Source organism: Pelophylax lessonae (genome assembly GCF_965119305.1).
Source record: "Pelophylax lessonae genome assembly, chromosome: 4".
In the NCBI taxonomy this organism is placed as follows: domain Eukaryota; kingdom Metazoa; phylum Chordata; class Amphibia; order Anura; family Ranidae; genus Pelophylax; species Pelophylax lessonae.
The window spans coordinates 174,149,734-174,175,744 of NC_138771.1; the positions used below are offsets into that span (position 1 = coordinate 174,149,734).

Genomic DNA, 26,011 nt, shown 5'->3' on the forward strand with positions numbered 1-26,011 from the left:
CATCACTTCCTGGATTGCAATGATCGTCATCGCTCCCAGGAATCAATGCGCTTGCACCGGCCCCGATGTCAGTTCCGGTGCAAGCGCCGTCATACCTTGCTAAACAGCTTCTGGGCATGCCCAGAAGCTGTGCAGGAATGACGCGGCAGCCCCGGAAGTGACGGAGGGGCCGGTGCATTGCATCGTGGGACCGAAGAAGACGGAAGAGGACGCAGAAGAGGATCGCGCTGGCTACAAGCTGCCCACACCTGAGATGGCAGCGCTGGACAAGACATTTTCAAGGTAAGTATTTATTCTTGCAGGTAAGTGCAACCTGGGACAGTTCAGAGGCTATCCATTGTGGAATGCACTTGCCCTGGCTGTCCCGGGGGCATTTTTATGTATTTTTTTTTTAGGTGGAACTCCACTTTAAGTAACTTTTTTCCCTTTTTTAATTTTAAGGTTTGAAATATTCTGACACTTCCAGAAGTGTCAGATTCTACTAAATGCTGGCTTTCCCTGCTGATATGTTATGGCTGCTTGCAAAACCTCCCACTGACAGCAGGAATGGTTGCAGACAACTCTAATGATAGTTATCATGCAGCCCGGAGGGACTCGCTCTGGAGCTATCAGGACAATGCAAAAACCAGTACTTTTATTACAGCTCACCTCTCCCCAAAAGGGGGCAGCAATGACCGAAACAGCTTGTACTGTCAGTATCGGAAGTTTGCTGGGGGCCGCAGCAAATGAGTGTGTAAGTGAGGTGACACTGTCAACTTTAGAGAGACTTCTACTCAAGAGATGCCTGTCTGCACTAATGGCCATGGCTTGCAACAAACCACTGATACTGTGAGCTGGAGAACAGGCTATGTATGCTGGGTTTGTTGTCTGCTGCTCCCTGTAAAGTGTTGATGTGCAACAGGAGCGGTGTGCAGACAGCTGTAATGAAAGCACGCTTATTACAGCTCTGATGGCCCCAAAGAGAATCTCTTTTGAGCTATAAACATAACAGTACTTTGATTACAGTTATTTGAACACCACTCCTGCTGTCAGTATCAATGGGAAGTCTGCAGCAGCCGTAACATAAGGCTGGGAGCGGGCATTTAGCAAGATCTGACACTCCCAGAAGCGTTGGATTTATGCAGTAACTGTAATTACAGAGAAAAAACTAATTAGAAAACATACATCACATTGAACTTTTACTTTTTATTAAATAAGCCTGCAAATAATAAAAAAAAAATTCAAACTGGTGACAGGGTCTCCTAATAAGGCAACCTAGAATTTTTTTAAATGTTTATATTATATATTATAATATATATATATTAGTGATTCGCTTAATGTACAGTCAATAAACCTAACGATTAGTGTAAATGTTTAAAAAAGTCTCCCTAACTACATGGTGCATCCATATTTGGTAATCTCCTACATATTCTCTTCTGCCTCCTTAGTGGTGCTGCACGCTGATTTTTTTCTTATTATAGGTATTTTATATTCCGTAGCTCTGACAGTGTTACGCAGCAGTTTACATTTTGTACATTCACATCATTCTTTGCACTTTAAGCGGTTTTTCAGTCATTTCTACAGAAATTAAAAGTCAGCAGCTAGGCAATCCAAGCAGAAGGGGGTGAGGCAGGTACCTGTCAAAACTAGACAAATATGGCAGAGGATGGGGGGAGGAGGAAGAGTGGAACTTCCGTTTTTGGGTGAAGTTCAGCTTTAAGGAGCTTACAGGTCAAAGTTCCTACCTCACATACATTCTAGGGCCAATTTGGAAAGGAGCCAATTAAACTACCAGCATGTAGGGTGGGAGGACACGCACGCAAACATTTAGTAGGATACTAGAGGACTACTTTAATCTGTAAATAATTTCTCTCATTTTACTGTGTTGGCTCAAAATATAAACAGTTAGTGCCAACCTCACCACCCCCTGTTGCCCTATTCTGCTGCAGGAACACCAGAGAAACACCCAGTACTTCTAGGTATGGTGGCTTTGCCAGTCCTCATTTGGTGCCCCGGTGGCCGATCGTCAGGCCTGAACGCTGACTTGTGGATGTTCAATGCCCTGTGTAGGGTTTTTTTTTATTAGAATAAAGGTTTATTGGTTTTTCAAAGGTACATACAGTTAAATAAAAGCACTTCAGTGAAATATTACTGTAAAATGTGAGAAAGTATATCATACAGTCACATTATAGACATCAGGGAACTGTATTAGATACCATATAGTGGGATCTCAGGGTGTAAAACTGGAAGTTATAGTACAAGACACAACTATCATGGTTTGTTGTGGCAGCTTGTTGGCCCTATGGAAGTCTCATAGCTGGGCATAGTCATACTATACCTCCAAGCTTAGTCATTGTCAGTATAGTGAGGGCAGGGAATTTGGAAAACATAAGCAAAAGAGGGGGCAGGAATAAGAAATAATGTAATCAAAGCATAACAAGCCCAAGAAGACAACCAAATGGTCCACATGTCGATGATTGCAGAATAACTTTCTTGATCTCATTCCATTTTTTTCTTCCAAGCATTGTTAGTGGGACAATTCAGCACTCCACACCGCCATGGTAGGGGCAGAAGTAGACTTCCAATGTCTGGGAAGTACAAGTAAGTAGTGCAAGAGCCCTTTTTCATCCACTGACAAGGGTCCTGGGAGTATAGAAAGCAGAGCTATGGAAGGAGACTCCCCAATATGTGTGTCCATGTAGGTCTGAAAAACCCTGGACCAAAGATCCCATGGGGGAGGGGGTGGGGTTGGGGCACGGTCCCATCACATATGTAGCATGGCCCCAGGTTCTTGTTCACATCTCCAGCAAAACCTTCATATAGCTTAATAAATTCTGTGCTTTGATGCATGGTAGTAGGATAGCTGTACTAGCACATGAAAATGTTGTAGCTCTTTTCCTGAGCCACTAACACTATGTTTGCTTTATGAGTCAAGACCAATGTCTTTACCAGATTGCCTTCCAAAAACTTGCAGCCTTTTTTGCCCATAAGAGGGGACATGGAAGAATGTTTGAGACCAAAAGATGGTGTAAAGTTTAGAAACAAGATGTGTGCGTTTGTATTTCTGTATAAAAAGGGCTTCAAATGGGACTAAATCTCTATAAAGGCACAAGTATAACCAGCATCAAGGAAAGGGGGCAAAGTGGAGGTAAGGGCTATAAGTAATTTCAGTTGGGCATTTTGCGCTGGGGTTAGGTAAGAAAGTGGGAGCAATTCAGGCTGGGGGGGAACATTGGGTTACTTAAGGTAGGAATTAGTGGGTCAACATAAAAAGATCTTTAAAACACTACACATTTTAGGCAAATAAGGAACAAAAGGCCTGAATAACCTTGCTGAAAAAATGGAAACGTATATAGAAATCTTGGGCATTCTGGCATCAGATGGAGACTGAGAAGAAATGTAAAAGTAAAGTCAACTAATTTATTCTGCCTAGTTTGTGCAAATTACAGGGTGACCTTGAGGCCCTGTTCACACATGAGCATTTTTCAGCTCGTAAAATGCTCATCTATGGAGTCTCAAAACGCAAAATCCCATTCATTTCACTGTTCACTGCCCCTGTTCACTTATGAGCATTTTGTCGCCTGAAGCTCAAAAAAGTTAATGAGCTTCTTTTTTGGCAGATTGCAAGTGTTTTTGTAGAGGTCAATACCTCCCTGCAAAAAACGCCTGAAAACTATATGCTCAGTTGTGAATGGAGCCACCATACTAAATGGTGTTTTTTACGGTTTCTTGGGATTTAGTATTAAAATAAAATATTGCCCACAGCAACAAGTGGGGGCCTAACCCTCATTCTCTAAATTCCAATTTAAATTTATTTTTGGGATATGTTTTTTTTTTTCTTTGATCTAGTTTTCTAAATCATTCTAATACAGCTGTACTTTAATATGGAAATACTGTACATTAAAATATTACATTCATTAACTATAATAACTCTAAAGTAAGTAAAGCAAGATACAGAGGTTTACGCTCCCATTTGAGTATTTCAGAATGAAAGAGTGTATTTGTAATTATATTTCTGTAGTGATCTTTAGGAGGGAGTACATGTTTCCAAAAAATGTCAATAAGAATATGATCCAACGTATAGTTCTTTGGATAGTCCATTCCCTCCACCCAGGGCTTTTATAGGCCTCTCATGTGTGTCCAACGTATTTTCTTAACGTGAGACTTTCGTGTTCAGAAATGACATCAGGAGCACATGGGCAGGTAAACTTCTTTGCATTGGCCTTTATAAGAGCCCAGCCTTGTACACCTATTTACTTCTATATCAGCCATGTACTTCAACTCCAATAGTATGTCTAGACTTAAAGAAGAACTCCAGCTTTTCGCATAATTTACATAGTTCTGGCCCAAACAAACTATGTCCCTCACTAACCTGTGAGGCTGCTGGGATGTGCCGTATAAACCGTATGTAGCTGCGGTTAAATACAGCATACCGCACTGTATTCTGGGTGGGAGTGGAGACTTCCATTCTCATACCCAGAACACAGAAGAGTCTACAGCAGCGGCGCTCAGCCATTCAGAGGGAGCGATATATTCTATCAATGAAGTCAAAAGAGCCAGAGCGGTGACATCAGCTGCCCACCTCTCTGACTCAGAAATTTAGAGGAAGCTTTGTATTCATTGATAGAATATATCGCTCCCTCTGAATGGCTGAGTGCTGTTGCTGTAGACTCTCCCATGTTCTGGGTGGAATACAATGCTGTATGTAGCCCCAGCTTCATACAGTTTATACCGCACAACCAGCGGCCTCACAGGTTAGTGAGGGACATAGTTTGTTAAGAACTGGGTAATAATGATACCCAGGACAAATTGAAAGGTTGAATCTACATAGTGGGTACTCTGGCAACAATAACACTTGACATGGGCTCCAATACTTTGATACTCAACCCTAATAGCTATACTTATGGGCCATACACACTATAAGATTTTCTGAAGAATTTTTCCTTTAGACTTACCAAAACCATATAATATGAGGTCAAACCTAAACACTTTCAAATCCTATGCAATCTGGCAGGCCCTTGCACTACATAGAAAAGATAAATCTGAAGGAAAAAGTCTTCAGAAAATCTTATAGTATGTATGGCCCTTTACATAAAGCTGACCAGTCAGAACGTACACAAGAACCCATCCCAAGTACCTTTTGAGCAGAGAAATCTTTAACCACACATTTTTTGACCACCAAACGAACTGTGACTAGCGCCTAGAATACTGCCTCTTTTTTTAACTTTGACAAAGTAAAAAAATAAAAAAAGGAATATATAGTATCTTCTCATGGACTTGCCTTTAAATAGGCCATCCCCCCTTCAGTTCACCATGAATGCTGCTGCCAGACTCATCCACCTTACAAAACTGCCCAGCGTCTGCTACTCCTCTTTGCCAATCCCCCCACTGTCTTCCACTCACCCAATGAATTAAATTCAAAATACTAACAATAACTTATAAAGCTTTCCACAACTCAGCCCCCAGCTAAATCACTAACCTAGTTTCATAATACCAACCAAATGGTCCTCTCTGTTCCTCCCAAGACCTCCTGCTCTCTAATTCCCTCGTCACCTCCTCCCATATTCACCTCCAGGACTTCTCCCGAGCCTCTCCCATCCTTTGAAATTCCCTACCCCAATCTATCCGCCTATCTCCAACTCTATCCACTTTTAGGCGATCTCTGAAAACTTCTCTTCAGAGAAGCGTAGCCTGCCCCCTTCTAACAACTGTTCTTTTGTTTTCTTTATCAACTCACCCCCCACAGTTATTACCTTTTGTGTCACTCGATTCTCCCTCTTAGGTTGTAAGCTGAAAGGAGCAGGGCTGATTCCTCCTGTATTGAATTGTATTGTAACTGTACTGTCTGCCCCCATGTTGTAAAGTGCAGCGCTATATAAATCCTGTATAATAATAATAATTATGATCAATAAGAAACCAACAGCCGCTATATTATCAGATACACAAGAAAAGTTAATGAAAAGTATGTCAGTCTTGACTTTTACACAACAGACTACTCACAATAACTTCTTTCTAACCATCTAAATATTATATGATCCTTGGACTTGGACACAGCAGGAGCCAATCAGCGGGTCTGGCAGATCCGATGTTCACCGCCACCTGTCGACCGTTCCTGAGAGGCAGAACGGCGATCTGCCTATGTAAGCAAGGCAGATCGCCATTCTGTCAGAGGGGAAGATGGAGATCTTGTGTTTATGCTAAGCAGGAACACGGATCTCTGTCTTCCCCCAGGCAAAGCACCCCCACACAGTTAGCAAGCACTCTCAGGGAACACTATTTAACCCTTTGATTGCCCCTGATATTAACCCCTTGGACCCCGCCGAAGCAATTTTTTTTTTTTTAGCACTGATCAATGTATTGGCATCACTGGTCCCCATAAAGTGTCACTAATGGGCCATATACACTATACAGTTGCCTTTAGATGTTTTCCTTTAAATTTCTCCATATAATATGAGGTCAAATCTAAACACTTAATTTGTATGCAATCAGGCTGGCCCTTGCACTACATAGTAAAGGTAAATCTAAAGGAAATCTAACAAAAGTTGTATAGTGTGTATCCAGCTTTAGTGTCAGATTTGTCCATCGCAATGTCGCAGTCCACTAAAAAATCGCTGATCGCCACCATTACTAGTAAAAAAAAGTTACAATTCTATAAATCTATCCTATAGTTTGTAGACGCTATAACTTTTGCGCAAACCAATCTATATATGCTTATTGCCATTTCTTTTACCAAAAATATGTAGCAGAATACATATTGGCCTAAATTGATGAAGAAATGTGATTTTTTTGTGTTTATTTTATTGGATATGTTTTATAGCAGAAAGTAAAAAATATTGTTCTTTTTTTTTCAAATTTGTCGGCCTTTTTTTGTTTGTAGCGCAAAAAAATTAAAAAACGCACAGGTGATCAAATATCGCCAAAATAAAGCTCTATTTGTGGGAAAAAAAGGACATCAATTTTATTTGGGTACATCGTCGCACGACCGCGCAATTGTCAGGTAAAGTAACGCAGTGACTTATCGCAACAAAATGGCCTGGTTATGAAGGGGGGTACATCTTTCGGAGCTGAAGTGGTTAAAGCGGTGGAGATCTACCTGAACAACATGGGAGAAGTCAAAGATCACTGGACACAGTGTCGCCTCCTCACACCTTATTTAAACCTCTAATTGCCGTACCAACGTGTTGTAATCATGGGCTTAAATCAGGTAGTGAGGAGGCAACGTATCGCCTCCTCACAAGTGGCTGCTGCACTTGTGAATGAGCCCTTAGTTGCATTCGGCAGTGGCACCCTTAGGGCTTGTTCACATGTAAAGTTGTGGTTGAGTCGTGTTTTTACCACCCTCCATGTCTAACTGGTTTAGTTACAGAGGCAGCCGCCAAAAGATGTACACATGCCACAGCAGGCATTAAACCCATGGTTGCTTTTGATGGGTGCTACCGCCTGCTGATCGGGACTAGAGATGGGCTAGGGCAAGTTCGAGTTCCCATGTGCCCGATCCCGCCAGGAAGCCGACACTGCACTCCGCTAATCACAGGCAGTGAGACATTTCCGGATCCACAGCTGCACAGATCGGAAAATGTCTCACTGCTTGTGATTAGCAGACTGCAGTGTCGCTGGTGGGATTTGGCACGTACGAACTCAAACATCTCTAATTGGGACCCATTCAAGTAAATGGGGCTACTCTGCAAGCTCCTCGCAACTGCATGCTTCGGCGGGGTCCATGGGGTTAAAGCAGGTGATGAGAAAGCAACACAACGCTGCCTGCTTTAACCCTTTGCTTGCTGTACTGCACAAGGTTGCAGGGCACTCGCAGAGCTCTCTCATTAACTTGAATGGATCATGCTTGGCAGACGCTACACCCACCAACCATGGCAGGGCATATAACTCCTGCGGCGACATGTGTACTCCCCTGGCCACTGCAGCAAAAGGGGGTGCGGTTGAGTCGGGGGTGGTGAAAACACATCTTACCTATGGGTAACCTTTGCTGTTCTGAGCCTCCTATAATGTTGCTTTCACACTGTTGAGCTGCGGTTTACCTGCGCCACGGGTGCAGCGCACTGCATCTGTGACTTTCCTCGGTTAGCTGCGCTTTGCCATAGACTTGTAGTATACAGTATACTGCAGGTGTGGTGCACTTTCTGAAAGTGCACCAAACCCACAGGATTTAACAGACATCTATGGCAAAGAGCGGGTACACTGCACCCGTGGTGTGGGTAAACAGCAGCACATCAGTGTGAAAGCAGCCCTATACTTTTATGCCCAGTGTAATGCCTCACACTGATGGGAAGATCTCTTCTTTTCTGCTGCTGGCACCACTCTCGCGACATAAGGAAAAAGATAAAAATCCCTGTGTCATCATCACATGTGAATCCGATACCTCAAACTCTATCTCATGCACCATCGCCCCATACAGAGTCAAATCACCCCCTAAAATGAATACAGGGAGTGGATGGTAGCGTGATCCTCTAGATATATAGGCATATATTTACCCACTTGCCAACCGCCAGCAGTACATATACTGCAGCAGGTCGGCTCTGTCCCGCAAAATGATGGAACTGTACGTTGCTTCGTGGGTGCGTGCCCATTCACCACAGGGGAATGATCTGGCAGCCGCAGTTGCTGCTGGGCACCCGCGATTGCTCCCCATAGAGTCAGTTAGTTGTAAACATGGCAGACCGCTGGGCACAAGGCTCCTGTGTTCCTCCTATTTAGCAACACAGGTCTCTGTGTTCAATCTAAAAGTACATCCCCCATACAGTTAGAAAGCACCCCCTAGGGACATATTTAACCCTTTGATCGCCCCTGGTGTTAACCCTTTCCCTGTCAGTGTCATTAGTACAGTAACAGTACATATTTTTAGCACTGATTACTGTAGTAATGTCACTGGTCCCCCCAAAAGTGTAAAAAATGTCAGTTAGGTGTTAGCTGCAATGTCGCAGTCCCGCTAAAAATCGTTGTTTGCCGCCATTACTGGTAAAAAAATAATAAATAAATAAATAAAAATGATATAAATCTTTCCCCTAGTTTGTAGACGTGATACCTTTTGTGCAAACCAATCAATATACTCTAATTGGGATTTTGTTTACCAAAAATATGTAGCAGAATACAAATTTGGCCTAAAATTATGAAAATTTTTTACTTTTTATTTTTTTTTTATTGGGAATGTTTTATAACAGAAAGTGGAAAATATTGTGGGTTTTTTTTTTTTTTTCAGAATTGTCACTCTTTTTGTTTATAGCTCAAAAAAATAAAAATTGCAGAGCTGAATAAATACCACTAAAATAAATCTCTATTTGTGGGGGGAAAAAAAGGACATCAGTTTATTTTGGTTACAATGTCACACGACTGCGCAATTGTCAGTTAAAATAATGCAGTGCCGAATCGCAAAAAACGGGCCTGGTAAGGAAAACCTTAACCCAGAAGAGGTGAAAGAGGATTAAAGGTCCACAAAGAAATCTTCAGAGAGAATCAACCTGTCAGTTCTAAACAGATTTATTAAAGTATATTTGATATAAATGGAACAGGAAAAATTACAAAAACCTCCGACATAACAAAAAGTTAAAATGACAACGTTGTCAAACCTAGACAAGAAAGCAGCTGCAGACACCCACACAAACCACATATTCACCACATACTCATCCAAAAAGACACCCACGCAAACCACATATCCACCACATACTCATCCAAAATGATGGTGTAATCAAAGAGGCACTGGTGCAAGTGGCTGCAGATGGAGTATAATGTGGTTTTTACCACAGTTGGCCAGTCTATGACTTCAAAGGCAGTACAGGGCCAGGCATGATGTGGAGTATATGAGGGATGGATGGCTGGCTGGATCCGCTGAAACTGAGTCAATCAGTGATGCATACCTCCCAAAGGTCCCGGATTTGGTGGGACTTTCCCGCATTTACACCTCTGTCCCGCTGTATAGAGGCTTTGTCCCGCATTATTCTGTTGATTATATCCTAACTTCTAGCTCAGATGGACCTGCAGCAGGGAGTGCATGCATCAGAGCAAGGGATTAGCGAGCAAGTTGGCGGGGTGTAGTTGTGTACACTGTGAAGCCTCAATGAGAGAATGCACCTGTCAAATCCAAGATATGATGTCGGGGATGAGCGGAACTGCTAGCCACACCTGCCCTCTTTGTCAAGCAAGAAGTGCATAGAGAAAGAGGAATCTGTACATTGCTGGCCAGGGAAAGGTGCCAAGCCTTCTGCCTAGCCTTCTGTAGTTGAAAGTGAAAGCAGAGCAGCTCTCCCATGGCTCCTTCAACAGCCTCCCTGATCTGCATTACCATCCGTATATTTCCTATCTGTTCAGGGAGTTCAGGAGCTGAATATGAGTGTACAGCACTGAGAAGGAAGCTGTGGCAGCCAGCAACAAAAAGGTGCTTTTAGAAAGGTATTCATGTGCAAGATGGTGGAACTTTGGGGAAGGAGGGGATGGAAAGATAAGGGCAGAGGAGAGGTGTGTGTGTTTGTGTTGCAGAGGTTGTAGCAGCTGAGGAGAGGTGCAGTATTAAGATGTAAATGGATGAATGGACTCTGTACCTAGTGCTCTCTTGAACCCTGTGCATAACATACTCCAGAACCCTGCCCTCTGTACGTAACGAGCTTCGGAACCCAGTACATAACACACTCCAGAACCCATCTTCCTGTACATATTGCACTCCAGAATCCACCTTCCTATACATAACACACTCCAGAACCCACCTTCCTTTACATAACGCACTCCAGAACCCACCTTCCTGTACATAACACACTCCAGAACCCAGTATATAACGCACTCCAGAACCCAGTACATAACACACTCCAGAACCCATCTTCCTGTACATAATGCACTCTAGAACCCACCTTTCTGTACATAACGCATTCCAGAACCCACCTTCCTTTACATAACGCACTCCAGAACCCACCTTCCTGCACATAACGCACTCCAGAACCCACCTTCCTGTACATAATGCATCCTAGAACCCACCTTCCTGTACATAATGCACTCCAGAACCCACCTTCCTGTACATAATGCACCCTAGAACCCACCTTCCTGTACATAACGCACTCCAGAACCCACCTTCCTGTACATAACACACTCCAGTGTGTAATGGACACCTGAATCTTTCCACACTTTGTGTAACGCATTCCTGAACCCTACACTCTTCTGTACATAACACATTCCTGAACCTTGTGCTCTGTACATAGCACATTCCTGAACCATATACTCTGTACGTAACACATTCCTGAACCATATACTCTGTACGTAACGTATTCCTGAACCCTGCACTGTGTACGCAATGCATTCCTGAACTATGTATGTACGTAGCGCATTCCTGAACCCTGTACTCTGTACGTATCGCATTCCTGAACCCTACACTCTGTACATAATGCATTCCTGAACTCAGCACTCTGTACGTAACGCATTCCTGAACCCTGCACTCTGTATGTAATGCATTCCTGAACCCTGCACTCTGTATGTAATGCATTCCTGAACCCTGCACTCTGTATAAAACGCATTCCTGAACCCTGTACTCTGTACGGAATGCATTCCTGAACCCTGTATTCTGTACGAAACGCATTTGTACTCTATATGTAATGGACTCCTGAATCCTTCCACACTTTGTGTAACGCACACTTCCGTAGTTTATGCAAAATCATTTGTAATGAAAGCTCTTTATTCTTTTTTTTTTTTTAAATGATTGTGCTGAGGTTTGTATGTATCCTTGTGACTCTTGCTTGTGGCACAGCAATCAAAGCATATTTTATAGGTACAGGGAAACATGGGTTTTGTTTAACCATGCCCATTAATCCACTCTCATTGTTAATTTGGCCACACCCACTTTTGCTGCAGTGCGCATAGTGTGCCGCAGGTCGCTTCCTCCCTCAAGTGTCCCTCATTCTGATGTTCAAAAGTTGGGAGGTATGGTGGTGCATTTGCATAGTACAGCCGTAAGTACAAGTAAAGGCTGAATTGGTCTGCCCACGGATGTACTGAATGGTAGCCCAACGACTAACCGGGCTGTGTAAAGCTGGACTGTGGGTGGGTGGACGGGTGCAGATAGGAGCGGTGTGCGGGCAGTATCTTGCTAGGAGGCCAGGGTACATATGAGTGATTCGTAGGGTAGCCACCTCATCCCTTGAAACCAGGAACATATTAATTACACAGGTTCTGAGGCTAATGTACTGCACATAAGGCACTGAGTTTAACAACCACCTTTATCAGCCACAAAACCTGTGTAATTAATGTGTTTCCTGGTTGATCTGGTCTAGGAATCAATATCCACCAGAGTACTCTTCGTTTGTGCCGCTCCATGTGTGCAGTGTCTGTCCACAGGTAGATGACGTGGGTGTGGGAGTCTGCAAGGTCTGGTCTAGAAATGGACGTCACAAAGGTAATGACGCCATGCTGACATGTTTCGCCCGTGAACACAAGCTTATTTAGAGCAAAAAGGTGCCTTAAATAGGGTAATTAGTGGTTGCACCCTTAAGTTTTGCATACTAGCACATTATGGGACACCTGCAAACAAAGCCCGCGTCATCCCCGCTGGAGGCTGCCTCCATCTTCGCCAGTCTTCCTTCTTGGTCCACGGACTTCGGCTGTGCTACTAGCTGGAGCCGGTGACAGCACAGGGCTCTGAAGAAACGGCACGGGCACCTGTTCCTTCAGAGAGCATGCGCCAATGACGTCATCGGCTGCATGCAATGTAAATATCTCCTAAACGGTGCAAGTTTAGGACATATTTACTGTACCTATAGGTAAGCCTTGTTATAGGCTTACCTATAGGTACAAATGCTAAAGGTAAGTTTACAACCATTTTTCACCATCGGATTGGATGAGTATGTGGTGTATGTGGGTGTCTGCAGCTGCTTTCTTGTCTAAGTTTGACAACGTTGTCATTTTAACTTTTTGTTATGTGGGAGGTTTTTGCAATTTTTCATGTTCTTTTTTTACCAAATATACTTTAATAAAGTTGTTTATAATTGATGGATTGATTCTCTCTGAAGATTCCTTTGTGGACCTTTAGTCCTCTTTAAATTTAACCACTCTGGAGAACACTATCCGGGTAAGAGATGGAGTGCAGTTGGTATCACTCCGCATGGGACAGGAGCCAGCACTACAGAGGAGGAATCGGCTTATGCAGCTCTTGCTCCATACTACAGATCCAACTTTACAAGTAGTCCCTCTGTCTTACATTCTGTTTGCTGCTCTGGGATGACGGGTCAGCAAGCCTAGACCGCAATCTCTTTTTTGTATACAAACTTTTATTGAAAGGAAACAGAAAATGGTGATACAAAGGGAATTGGTACATTAACATGACAAATAATGGTATCACGTAGAGTAAACAGAAATATAACATTCTTAAGTATTTTCCAGTAATATGGGAATTTGATATGAAAATAAGAACAAGGATATCAAAAATATAATAATAAATAAAAAGCTGCGCTAAATTGAAAGAACCATAAATTGAATTACATGTGAAAGTCCCATGAAACAATGTATTAAATGAATATAAGAAACAGTGAGATAAAAGTCCAAATGCATCCAAGTAATAACTCCTCTAGAGAGATGGCATTAGATGTATGTACTGCTTACCAGAAACAGCAATATTAATCGCCTAATACGAGGATGGTAACTAGGATGAGTGAGACGTACTGAGGGTACCACTATTGCCACATGCCTAAAAGTATATATGAAAAGACAAAGAGAGAGGGATGAGAGGATCCCACAGCATACTGGGGTCTCTACAATCTCTCACATGGCATTGGGACTTTGGAGGCTAAAAGTGGGTTTTGATCCTGATGAAAATAAATACAACAATATTATATAAAAAATATCATTTATTTATAGAGACATATAAAATTGTATCAAAAAGCGTATATTCAATAAGCAAATAATGCATGTACACAAGACAGTACAGGTTATCCACTGGATCCCAAAAAGCCTCTCAGATCAAAGGCAATTAATGTGAAAATTCTAACAAGTCATGATAAGATCATGATACCAGTTCATAATGGTATGGGATGCATAAGTGGAAACTATGGAATCGCAACGCGTTTCGCTCATGTCGCTTCCTCAGACGATTCCTTTAACCTTGTCCATTGAATAGACATGCTTAATATGCAAAGTCTTTATGCCAGAGAAAGATATCTGGTCCAGGTAAGGGCATGTCACATGTAGCTCCAAGAGGTTTGACCCTTGTTGGCTGCCCAGCACAAATTAATACTCAATTGTTCAAGTGTTCCATAAAGAATCAAAACGGTGCATCCCCCGCTTTGAAGAGATGTGCTTATCAGAAGCCAAAATTGGGTTGCCAAAGAAAGGAGCCCGGTCACTGCCGATATGACCAACAGCCTCTCCACGTGGTGTACACGCCGACATTCACGAGGATGGTAACTCTCCGGATCAAATGTGAATCCTAGGGAAGACCTTTTAGAGGGATTCCAGGCCACAGATGATACGATAGGCTCAATGGACATCAATCAAGTGCATATGAAATAGAAATATACATAGCGTGATACTGTATTTAAACAGGAAGTGCACACACTAGGAGATCCCCTAGGTGAATGAATTAGGAGTGAGTGCTAAATAGTCAAGAACCACCACCAACATCATAGGCTGCTTACCAGATACAAAAAGGTTGGTGACAAAAAAGAACAAAATTCAAAGCCACCACAGATCTATCCCATGCGACAGGTTCAGTCCATAACTGTGACCACCACCAACATATACCACTGCTTACCAGAAATAAAAATGTTGCCGGCAACTATCTGGGAACCGGAGATGAAGTAGTCCCCAAGGATAAGAAATTCAATAGAGTGCCTCTCAAGCTCACGGAATGGGCCAGTCCCAATCAGAAGAAAAATTGGATCCACGGGTATTCCCACACGTATCTTTGCTTGTCCTGTGAGAGCAGTGACATACGGCGCCAATATGGGGCAAACACACACCTGGAGATTAAATGAGCTGCAGACCATTCAAAAATATAGTTCCTGGAAATAGGTATAGAGCAGCATAAAAAATGATGTGTCTTGTTAGTAAAGAAAATTCCATAACACTAAGCGTTAGGCAGGAAATGTGGTGTCAAATGATAGGGTTTTAAATATTTAATCACCAGTATAGTAGTTAGAAAAAAAAAAAATATCTGAGTGTGTAATCCATGGGTCCCATTTATTAGTGTGAAATTTCATAGAGTTGTAAATGGTACGAAAAATTCTTTCCATAATGTAGATTGAATTTATTCTTGTTTTAAGTTGTGAAACCAGGAAAGAGTTTGATTTCCAATGTATGGCAATCAGCCATTGTATATCTACTGAGATAGTGTGAATTAATCTAGTGTGAGGTATGGATAAATTAATAATTGGTGAAAAAAGTAAGAAATTAGCTTGAGAAAAAGTGATGTTAGTATCTGCGATTTTAGAAGAAAAAATTTCCAACTGGCGCCAGATGAAAGGAATTTTATCACAATACCAAAATATATGGGTAAAGGAACCAGGAGAGAAGCAGCCTCTGAAACAATTTGAGGGAGTGGAAGGGAAAATAGCGTGTAATTTAAGAGGTGTTAAATACCATCTAGTAAGCAATTTGATCGGTGTTTCTTTAATGGTGAGGGATCTTGTACATTTTCTGAGATTGTCAATACTCATATACCAATCTTCTATGGTTAGAGTAATGCCCCGTACACGAGAAGAAATTCGGCCGGGAAATTTCGTCCGACGACCGATCTGCCGATTTTCGGCTTGTTAGTATGGTGCTTCCGACAACCGACTCCGACTTTTCAGCCGAAAAAATCCTGGTGTGCAGGCTAAATAATTTTTGTCGACTATCAAAACACGTCCGATTTTCGTCTCATTAGTACAGATTTCGATGGGGAAAAATCTTATGAGTAATACTAGGCATGCTCAGAGATGAAAGAACACATACAAAGCAATCCAACACATGACATCACTTCTGAAGTAGAATTCTGTCGTAGGGGAATATTCGTGTGCAGTCTAGAGCACATTCCAACCAACAGACAGCACTCTGGACAAAAGACGGACGACCGGTCGGCGGAAATTCATTGCGTGTGTATGAGGCTTAAATGAACATTCATTCTCCCATTTGAGCATATATGGGAGCTTGTTTTGAGGAGTGGTATTGATTAAGTTATTATATATTAAAGAAATAAGGCCTTTACCTCTAGGGTCTTTGAGGCATATATTTTCATAAAAGGTATGGAAATCTAGGTTGGAAAGTGGATAATATTTATGAAAAAAATGTCGAATTTGTAGAAATTTGCAATGCTCCGAATTCGGGATTTTGTACTTTGACTGTAGGGAAGAGAAATCAACAAACCTCGAATTAGTGATGAATTTAGACAGAGTTATTAGGTTTTTACTAATCCAAGAAGAGAGGATACTCGTGTTATAAAGACCTAGTGGAAATTTTGGGTCACCAAGGAAAGTGGCATTAATAGGAGTTGTAGAGGACAAATGGAATTTAGAAACATATGTTCTCCAGAGTGATAGTGACTGTGAGACAAGTAAATTTAAGGACTTGAGTCTTTGTAATGGAATATTGTTTGACCAAAGAATTCCGGAAATATGATAAGGGAGAATAGACTGTTTTTCATACTGTATCCAGGGAACTCTGGAGTTTGGGATATGCCATTGAGCTATTTGAGAAAATCGAGACGATAAATATTATAGCCAAAAGTCGGTTACTCCCAAACCACCCTTGTGTTGTGAAGTAAATAAAACCGTTTTAGAAAGTTAGGGACGAGAATTTGACCATATAAACTTATTATTTTCTTTTTGAAATTTTGTAATGAAGTACTCCTTCCTAGGTAGGGTCACTGCAGTCAAAATGACTGTCCTACCAAAGGACCTATACCTATTCAGAGCTGTTCCCATAAGGGATATGTAACACGTTTCTAGTGGTATCAGAAAGTCCTGCACTTAATTCACAAAGGACATGCAAGGGTTCTGACACATCTCCACCATGTGGGACAGATTTGGATAGTTCTTGCACCACTTTGTTAACACAGCTTGGACATTGTCGGGAGCACAGTGTCATTGAATGCTGGGATGCTGTTGAGAGCACAGTGCATTTGCTTACTAGGACTATGAGGGAAATTTAATAAAACTGGTGTATATTTGTCGCTCTCATTTTTGACTCTCTTATAAGCGTCTACAGAGCTCTTTATATATTCCAGCGACCGTGCTCTTTAGATCACATCAGTTGACTGTCCTGAGTGCCATAATTGAAAGTCACCACTAGGTGTCATGCAGCTTCCTTTGCTGTGCAGTGTTACAGGTTCCGATTAGGAGTACAATGAGATCCCGCCCCCTCTGATGGCAGACCCCGCCCTGTCCGCGCGTACTACTCACCTCGCCCTGTCCTACCTGCTTCATTCACCTCCCGGATTTCTCATCAGCGAATCCTTCAGCTGGGACTGACCGGCCTGCGATCTACCAGAGGTGAGTAGTCTGCTCTGTGTGCAGTGATCGGAGAAGTGTGCTGTGTACCATTACACCTGTCCCGACACTGACTACACCTGTCCCGACACTGATTACTATAGCTGTCCCTACACTGACTTCTACACCTTTCCCGACACTCACTTCTACATCTGTCCCAACACTTACTTCTACATCTGTCCCGACACTTACTTCTACATTTGTCCCAACACAATAACTTCTACATCTGTCCCGACACTTACTTCTACATCTGTCCCGAGACTCCCGACACTCACTTCTACATCTGTCCCGACACTCCCTTTTCACCTGTCCTGACACTCCCTTTTCACCTGTCCCGACACTGATTACTATAGCTGTCCCTACACTGACTTCTACATTAATCCCGACACTGACTTCTACACCTTTCCCGACACTGACTACACCTGTCCTGACACTGACTTCTACGCCTGTCCTGATACTGACTTCTACACCTTTCCAGACACTGACTTCTACACCTGTCCCGACACTGACTTCTACACCTGTCCCGACACTGACTTCTACACCTGTCCCGACAATTACTTCTACACCTTTCCTGACACTGACTTCTGTCCCGACAATTACTTCTACACCTGTCCCGACACTGACTACACCTGTCCTGACACTGACTTCTACACATGTCCTGACACTGACTTCTACACCTGTCCTGATACTGACTTCTACACCTGTCCCGACAATTACTTCTACACCTGTCCCGACAATTACTTCTACACCTGTCCCGACAATTACTTCTACACCTGTCCCTACACTGACTACACTTGTCCTGACACTGACTTCTACACCTGTCCTGATACTGACTTCTACACCTGTCCCACACTACACCTGTCCTAGCTGGAGCTGTCACTCTGCATGACAGGAGACATCCGATCACCAGGCTGGGTGTATTGTGACAGTACATCACCCCAGATGACTCTCCTTCCAGATGTGTGTAATGTTGTGTGTACTGCTATTAGATCATCAATATGGGGGGGGGGGGGGGGCGGTGATCTGTCTTGAGATGAAGGTTATTGTCTTTTCTGTTCATCTGATGACTTTGCAAGGAAAGTTCTGTTGCTGCAACCTAGGAGGGAAAAAAGTTTTCCTCCTTCATCCTGCCTATTCTATCATTGATCATAGACTTTTATGTTAATGGTAAGCATCCTCCAATGTCCTGATCAATATAATCAATATAATATGGATGATGTACCATGGTACATACCCACTTATAGACCTACCTGTGTCTTCCTGCTGATTATGTTCTCTTTCTGATGACTGATGTATATAAACACTCCATGGAATTCAGTATGGTAGTGTGATAAGTGGCAGACCTTGCATCAGATTCATATTTGTAAGGTGTGTAGGGATCTGACAGCATGGTCAGGCATCTCCCCCGGGGAGTGACAACGGTTTTCACAGGTAGAGAAGCTGTTTGGAGAAGTTAGGAGAGTAATGGGCCATACACATTTCTGAAGAATTTTTCCTTTAGATTTACCAAAACCATATAATATGAGGTCAAACCTAAACACTTTCAATTTGTATGCAATCTGGCAGGCCCTTGCACTACATAGAAAAGGTAAATCTGAAGGAAAAAGCCTTCAGAAAATCTTATAGTGTGTATGGCCCTTAAGGCTTGGTTCACACTGGAGCGGTGCGGGAAACCCTGCAAATCCACTGCGGGTTCCCACATCGCACCCGACTCATAAGCAAACCACTGGGAGTGTCAATACAAAGTTAGGGCCGCTTCACACTGGTACAAAGGAAGACATCGCATGTGATTCGCAGCGCACTGCTGTGCAAATCACATGCGATGTCTGTGCAATGCGAATTCAGCCATACATGGCTGAATTTGCATCGCATTCGGACCAATGTCGTGCTGGACCAGTTTTTTGGTCGGCACCAGAATCGGATATATTTTAGGAATTTAGCAAAAACAGTATCATACAGTAAAAATGTTGCAAATAAGAACTGCTACAACCGCTTCCCACAAACCGTCATACCTGTACGTGGGCTTGCAGAATTGGTTGTACCAGGGTGATGCCTGCAGCTGCATTTTTTAGAGCCGGCGGTCGGCTTTAAGGAGATAACAGCCGATGCGGCTCAGCAACCTCTCGGCCGCTATCCCAGCAAGCAGGAGGGGACGTCCCTCCCCCCTCTCACCGCCTTCCGCCGCTCTGCCCGAGTCTCCCATCGCACCAGAAGACCCGAGCAACCAGCCAGCATATCCTCCAGCTGGATGGAGTCCCGAACAAAGCCGGATTCAGCTTTGATCGGGTCTCTGATGTAGTAACCCGGAAGCGATGTCACTTCTAGTTTACTCGGTGGCTGCGTTTTGAATACATTGAAGTCCAGTGGAGGGATCCGGGGTCTTTTAGACCCCCAATCCCTCCATAAAGAGTACCTGTCACTGCCTATTACTGTCACAAGGGATGTTTACATTGCTTGTGACAGCAATAAAAGTGATCAGATTTTTTATTTTGTTTTTAAACAGTGCTAAAAATAAAAAAAATTAATAGGAACATTTTTTTTTTAAAGCGCCCTGTCGCCAGTTAGCTTGCGCACAAAAGAAAATGCATACGTAAGTCGCTCTCCCAAATGAAAACGGTGTTCCAACCACACGTGAGGTATCGCCGCAATCGACAGAGTGAGAGCAATAATTCTAGAAAAAGACCTCCTCTGTAACTCCAAACTGAACAGGGGGGGAGAAATATGTTGAACTCCTCTATTATGGCACGTGATATCACCTGGGGTTGTGGATGGGGGGAGAGGACACTGGGTTTTTTTTTCTTTCTTTCCCCTACTTTATTAGCAAAGATAAGCAGAAGATAAGGCAAAAAAAAAAATGATTTGTCCGATTTTATTTTGACACCGATCTGATTAAAAGCCTATGTAACTCTTAAATCTGCTTTCAATGTATTGGGTATTTATTTATTTCAGGTACTTATATAGTGCCGTCTATTTACGCAGCGCTTTACATATACGTTGTACATTCACATCAGTCCCTACCCTCAAGGAGCTTACAATCTAAGGTTCCTAACTGACATACATTACATACACAGTAGGGCCAATTTAGACAGGTGCCAATTAACCTACCAGCATGTCTTTGGAGTGTGGGAGCAAACCGGAGTACCTGGAGGAAACCCACACAGACACAGGGAGAACATGCAAACTCCAGGCAGGTAGTGTCGTGGTTGGGATTTGAACCGGTGACCCTTTTGCTGCTAGGTGAAAGTGCTAACCACTACACCTTACTCTAAAAAAATGTATTTTGGCTGTTAGGCAGGCCATGCACGGTGCAAATTTCATGGTTGCAGGAAAAAAATTTGCAAAATTCCCACATCCACAAGGCAATGCTGACAGGGGAATCAGCAATTGTCTTCTCCCGATGGGTGGCCAGGGGAAGCCTTCCCTGCCAGAAGAAGACAGTGATTACCGCTAGCGGCTATAACAGCCGCTTTCAATAATTACCCATGTTGTACCCATGTTGATTGATCGATGAACTTGCTATATTCAGGCTGCCTAACAGTTTGAATCTCGGCCGGTTCCTGCTGAACTGGTCGAGATTGGAACCGCGTATGGCCAGCCTTAAGCTGCTTATCAGGTCTTCAGGAGGCATACACAGACCTGATAGGCTGGCCAGAGACCACATGAAGGAGCGCATACAACAAGTGTGCAGTGCTGATGCCTATTTGTGATTCACTCATCCATGCCCATTACACAGGCGGACAAATGACATTCACTGTTTCCTCATTCACCTTTAACCTCCCTGGCGGTATGATTGTTTCCGATTTTAGGTGCTGAAAGCGGTACCATTATTTTGCATGTAATTCTTAATGATGAGCAGCCCAAACCAACTATTTACATATGATTTTTTTTTTTTACTGTGCGTTCTTCTTTATAACATCTCGGGTATGATAAAGTTTGAAACACAAAATGATAAATTATAATATAATAAATAATTGAAAGTATGTATGTATATGTATGTATATATATATATATATATATATAGATATATATAGATATATATAGATATATATAGATATATATAGATATATTTTATATATATGTATACATATTATATATATATATATATATATATATATATATATATATATATAATATGTGTGTGTGTGTGTGTACATATATATATATATATATATAGATAGATAGATATATGTGTAAAACTGCAGGAAAGGGCACTAGGGGGCAAACTAATGTGAATTTATTTTATTTTGTAATGTATCAGTGTGTTTGTATGTTTTACTATTTGAATTTGCCGCCGGTTCCTCCCCCTGCGAGCGTCACGTCGCAGGAGACGGAAGCCGGGGCACAGAGCATCGGTCGGAAGATCCGGCCGCTGCACACTGCCGAGATACATCGCTGGATCCCGGGGACGAGGTGAGTACCCTCTCTTACAGGATCCAGCGATCTCCCTAGTGGTACCCCGAGTGTGGCTCGGGGTTACCGCTAATGGCTCTGAAATTTCACCCCGAGCCACACGCGGGAATACCGCTAAGGAGGTGAAAGAGTACCTTTGTTGAGAAAAAAACATTCCCCTCTGGGTGATCTATGTACGTTGAAGGAATTTTAACACACTTTGTTGCAGATTCCTACCTTTTGTTATTCTGAAGAAATAGCTGTTCGTTTGTCTGAGTCCATGTGCCCAGTGAATCTGTATGGGAGGGATCTTATAATTAACAGCTGCTGCATCTGCAGGGCTCTAATGAGGAAAGCAGCAGGCTCTTCATCCCTTTAGACGTGATTTCCCTTTGGGAGTATGACATGTTTGCTCAAAATCTGACTTGCATCTTAGTGTGTATTTCTTGGAAAATCCGTAGATCAATCACACAAACCGGAAAATAAATTTCTTGGGGGGATTGTTCTGTACCCCACCTGTGTACAGCACACCTCCAGGTAGCCATACTGCATTACATTTTACACAAAATTACAGAGGCTGCAGATTGAAAAAGAAAGTACATTTTTAATAACATTTAATTATAGTATGACTTGTGTCACAGTATAGTAGTCAATGGAAAATGTCCTTCGATTGCTGTTCATTGTAAGTGGGAGAGCAGTTCACCACTTTCCGATGCTCAAGAAGCCCCTTAACAACCACAGCAGGAACCCTTAGGCTCCATTCACACCTGAGCGTATCATTTTCAGGCATTATTTGGGCATTTTTCAGGGTTTTTTTTAGGTGTTTTTTGCAGGTGTTTGGAGGCAGGCATTGGCATCTAACAAAACGATTGTAATCTGCCAAAAAAGAAGCTCATGTACTTTTTTTGAGCTTCGGACGTTTTGTTTCAGGCAACCAAATGCTCAGATGTGAACAGGGGTCATTGAAATGAATGTGATTTTGCTTGTTGGGCGTTTTGAGACTTCAGAGATGAGCGTTTTACGAGCTGAAAAACGCTCAGATGTGAACAGGGCCTAAGATTCCACAGAACCCTTGCTGATGAAGTCTGCAGTAGAGTGTGCAGAGCAGCCATTCTCAACCAGGGATCAGTGGAACCCTGGTGTTCCTCCTGAAGTTTCTGGGGGTACTTTTAGCAGTGAAGAATGTTAATTGGCCACCAATCCTCAGTGGTACTACCACACTGACCACTACTATAAGAGGATATGACAGTGGATTTCATTGAAGATTATTAGTAAAAAAGATTTTGTTGTATAGAACAGAGTGAGAGGGTGAAAAAGATCTGCCCTGGGTGTTAAATATGTTAGGTATGCCTTAGAGCCCATTCACACTGCTGCGACTTGTCAGGCGACTTGTCAGCCTGACAAGTAGCGGTCGGTCGCGGTCCATTGACCGCTACAGGACCCGTTCTAATAGGAGCGACACAAGTCGCTCCGACTTAGAAAAAGGGTCCTGTAATACTTTGGGGCGACCTCGGAGCGACTTGCATAGACTTCCATTATGTGAAGTCCATGCAAGTCGCGCAGAAGTCGCGGTGCACAGCGGTGCACTCGACTTCACAGGTCGCCCCCCAAAGTCGTGTCGCCTCAGTGTGAACCGGCTCGTATTCTTTTATTTCAAATGTTCCACAGCATTATTATCAGGAGAAGTAGCTTTATTCATTTCTAGAAGGGATTTTCTGAGACGTGAATGATTTTTCTTCAAGGTAAAAAGGTTGGGAAAGGCTGGTGTAGAGAAATTAATGTTAGTTGTTAGTCCTCATATATGCTTTAAAAAGTAATTCCACTTTTGTTGAGAAGAAAACATTCCCCTCTGTGTGATCTCTGTACATTACAAGCATTTTAACAAACTTTGTTGCAGATTCCTACCATTTGGTATTCTGAAGGAATCCTTGTTTGTTCCTCTGTGCTTAGTGGGTCAAATGGGAGTGGTTTCATAATTATCTATCAGCTGTGGCAGCTGCAGGGCTCTAATGAGGAAAGCTGCTAGGCCTGCATCCCTTTAGACGTGTTCCTATTGGGAGTATCTCACCAAAAATGACATTTTTGTTGCAGGGGATGCCAGAATTCTGACTTGTATCTTAGGCAGACTTCTGGGAAAATTGGTGAGCCAATTACACAAGCATGAAATGATGTTTCTGGGGTGTGGTCAGTACACATTCTGTGTACAGAGCACCTCCAGGTAGCCATATTGCATTGCATTTTCAGATAATTGCAGAGCTGTAGATTGAAAAGGAAAGGTCATTTTTAATAACATTCAATTACAATATGATTTGTGTTGCAATTGTATACGCTATATTGTTTTTTCTTTATTTGCTATTTTTTCCCCCCACCAAAGTGGAGTTACCCTTTAAGTATGCACAGGGAGATTTGTGAGCGGTGGAAGTCTTGTCGGCCCTCCTCACCATTGCTATTTCTGAGACTTGGAATTACTTGGTGTTGTGTCACTCACCTGTGACATACTACAGGAGCAGATAGAATGCAAATCTAATAAAAATCACAGGACAACGTATATTGCTGAGGCACTTGGGTACATTTTGTTATGTATTTATCTTTATGGACTGGCATTCTAGAAATAGTTTGCTTCCGTGCCTCATCCTTGTGTAATCTCGCATATCTACCTTTATTTGAAACATTATTTTGTTATTATTATTTATCACAAAGGAATTTCCTCCATGCCTAGCCTGCATTCCATTCCCTGCAAGAGTATCTCCGTTCGAAATGATTTAAAGGAGCAGTAAACCTAAGCAGATTGCTATACAAAGTCAATAAATACAGCAAATTGTACATGAACCTGTGCAGATTAAATCATTCTGGTAAAATGTGAATCTCACTGGTTTTTATATCTTGTAGAAAAAGAATGAAAAGAGTTTACTTGTGTACGTGGGCAGTTTAGTTCTAGTTATTAAACTAGATTTGTGTCTGTTGAGTAAAATAGGAATAGACCTTTCACTGCAAATACTAGAAGTCAGTTGGACTAGCTTAGTTTAACCACTTCTGGACCGGAAAGATTTTCCTCCTTAATGACCAGGCCATTTTTTGCGATTCGGCACTGCGTTACTTTAACGGACAATTGCGCGGTCATGCAACGCTGTACCCAAATAAAATCGATGTTCTTTTTTTCCCCACAAATAGAGCTTTCTTTTGGTGGTATTTGATCACCTCTGCGATTTTTATTTCTTGCGCTATAAACAAAAAAAGAGCGACAATTCTGAAATTTCTGCTACGTATTTTTGGTAAAAAAAAACCGCAATAAGCGTATTTTGATTGGTTTGCACAAAAATTATCGCGTCTTCTAACTACGGGAAAGGTTTATGTCATTTTTATTGTTTTTATTTTTTTTACTAATGGCGGCAATCTGCGATTATTAGCTGGACTGCGACATTGCGGAGGACAGATCGGACCCCTAACTTACAACTTTGACACTTTTGGAGGACCAGTGACATTACTATAGTAATCAGTGCTAAAAATATGCACTGTTACTGTAATAATGACACTGGCAGGGAAGGGGTTATTACTGTGGGCGATCAAGGGGTTAAATGTGAGCCTAGGGGAGTGATTCTAACTGTGGGGGGGGGGGGGTGGCTTGTGAAGTGATCACAGAGACCTGTGATCCTATATAGAAGGATCACAGGGACTCTGTGAGCATTCCAGAGAGAATGGTCAGCTGTGTTTACAATAGCTGACCGTTCTTCTCTCTCAGCGGGGAACGATTGCGGGTGTCAGGCGGCAATCAAAGCTACCTGCCCCATGCATCCGAGTCCCCGCTGCTGAGTGGGGGTGGAGCACGCCCCCTAGCTGCAGGCGCGCGACCGACGTATACCTAAGTTGGTTCGCGCAGGAGGGGCTGCCTGCCACAGTATAACTGCGGCGGGGGGTCCTTAAGTGGTTAACTAGATTTGTGTCTGTTTAATAAAAGAGTAATAGGCCTTTCACTGCAAATACTAGAACTCAGTTGGACTAGCTTAGTTTAATCTTCATTACAATTAGGGCAGTTTCTGTGATCCAGAAGCATAATTCTTATTTCCAAAAAGTTTTTGTTCATATTTAAAAATATGTTCATGTCCAAAATTAATTACTAATCAGATAAAGTAGATCTAAACCCAATTACTAATATCTCATAAAGTTTTAACATGTTAGGTTCTGGGTGGATTTGATTT

At 42.5% G+C, this 26,011-nt stretch overlaps 1 protein-coding gene across 1 annotated transcript in view; it reads left to right on the forward strand.

Annotated features, from left to right (window-relative positions):
* Positions 1–17,325: 17,325 nt before the first annotated feature.
* PROSER2 (proline and serine rich 2) overlaps positions 17,326–26,011 on the forward strand; it is a 45,566-nt gene continuing 36,880 nt past the window's right edge. Inside the window, exon 1 of the mRNA XM_082254348.1 lies at positions 17,326–17,429. The gene's annotated coding sequence lies outside the window, so the exon portion shown is untranslated. The remainder of the gene's footprint in view (positions 17,430–26,011) is intronic.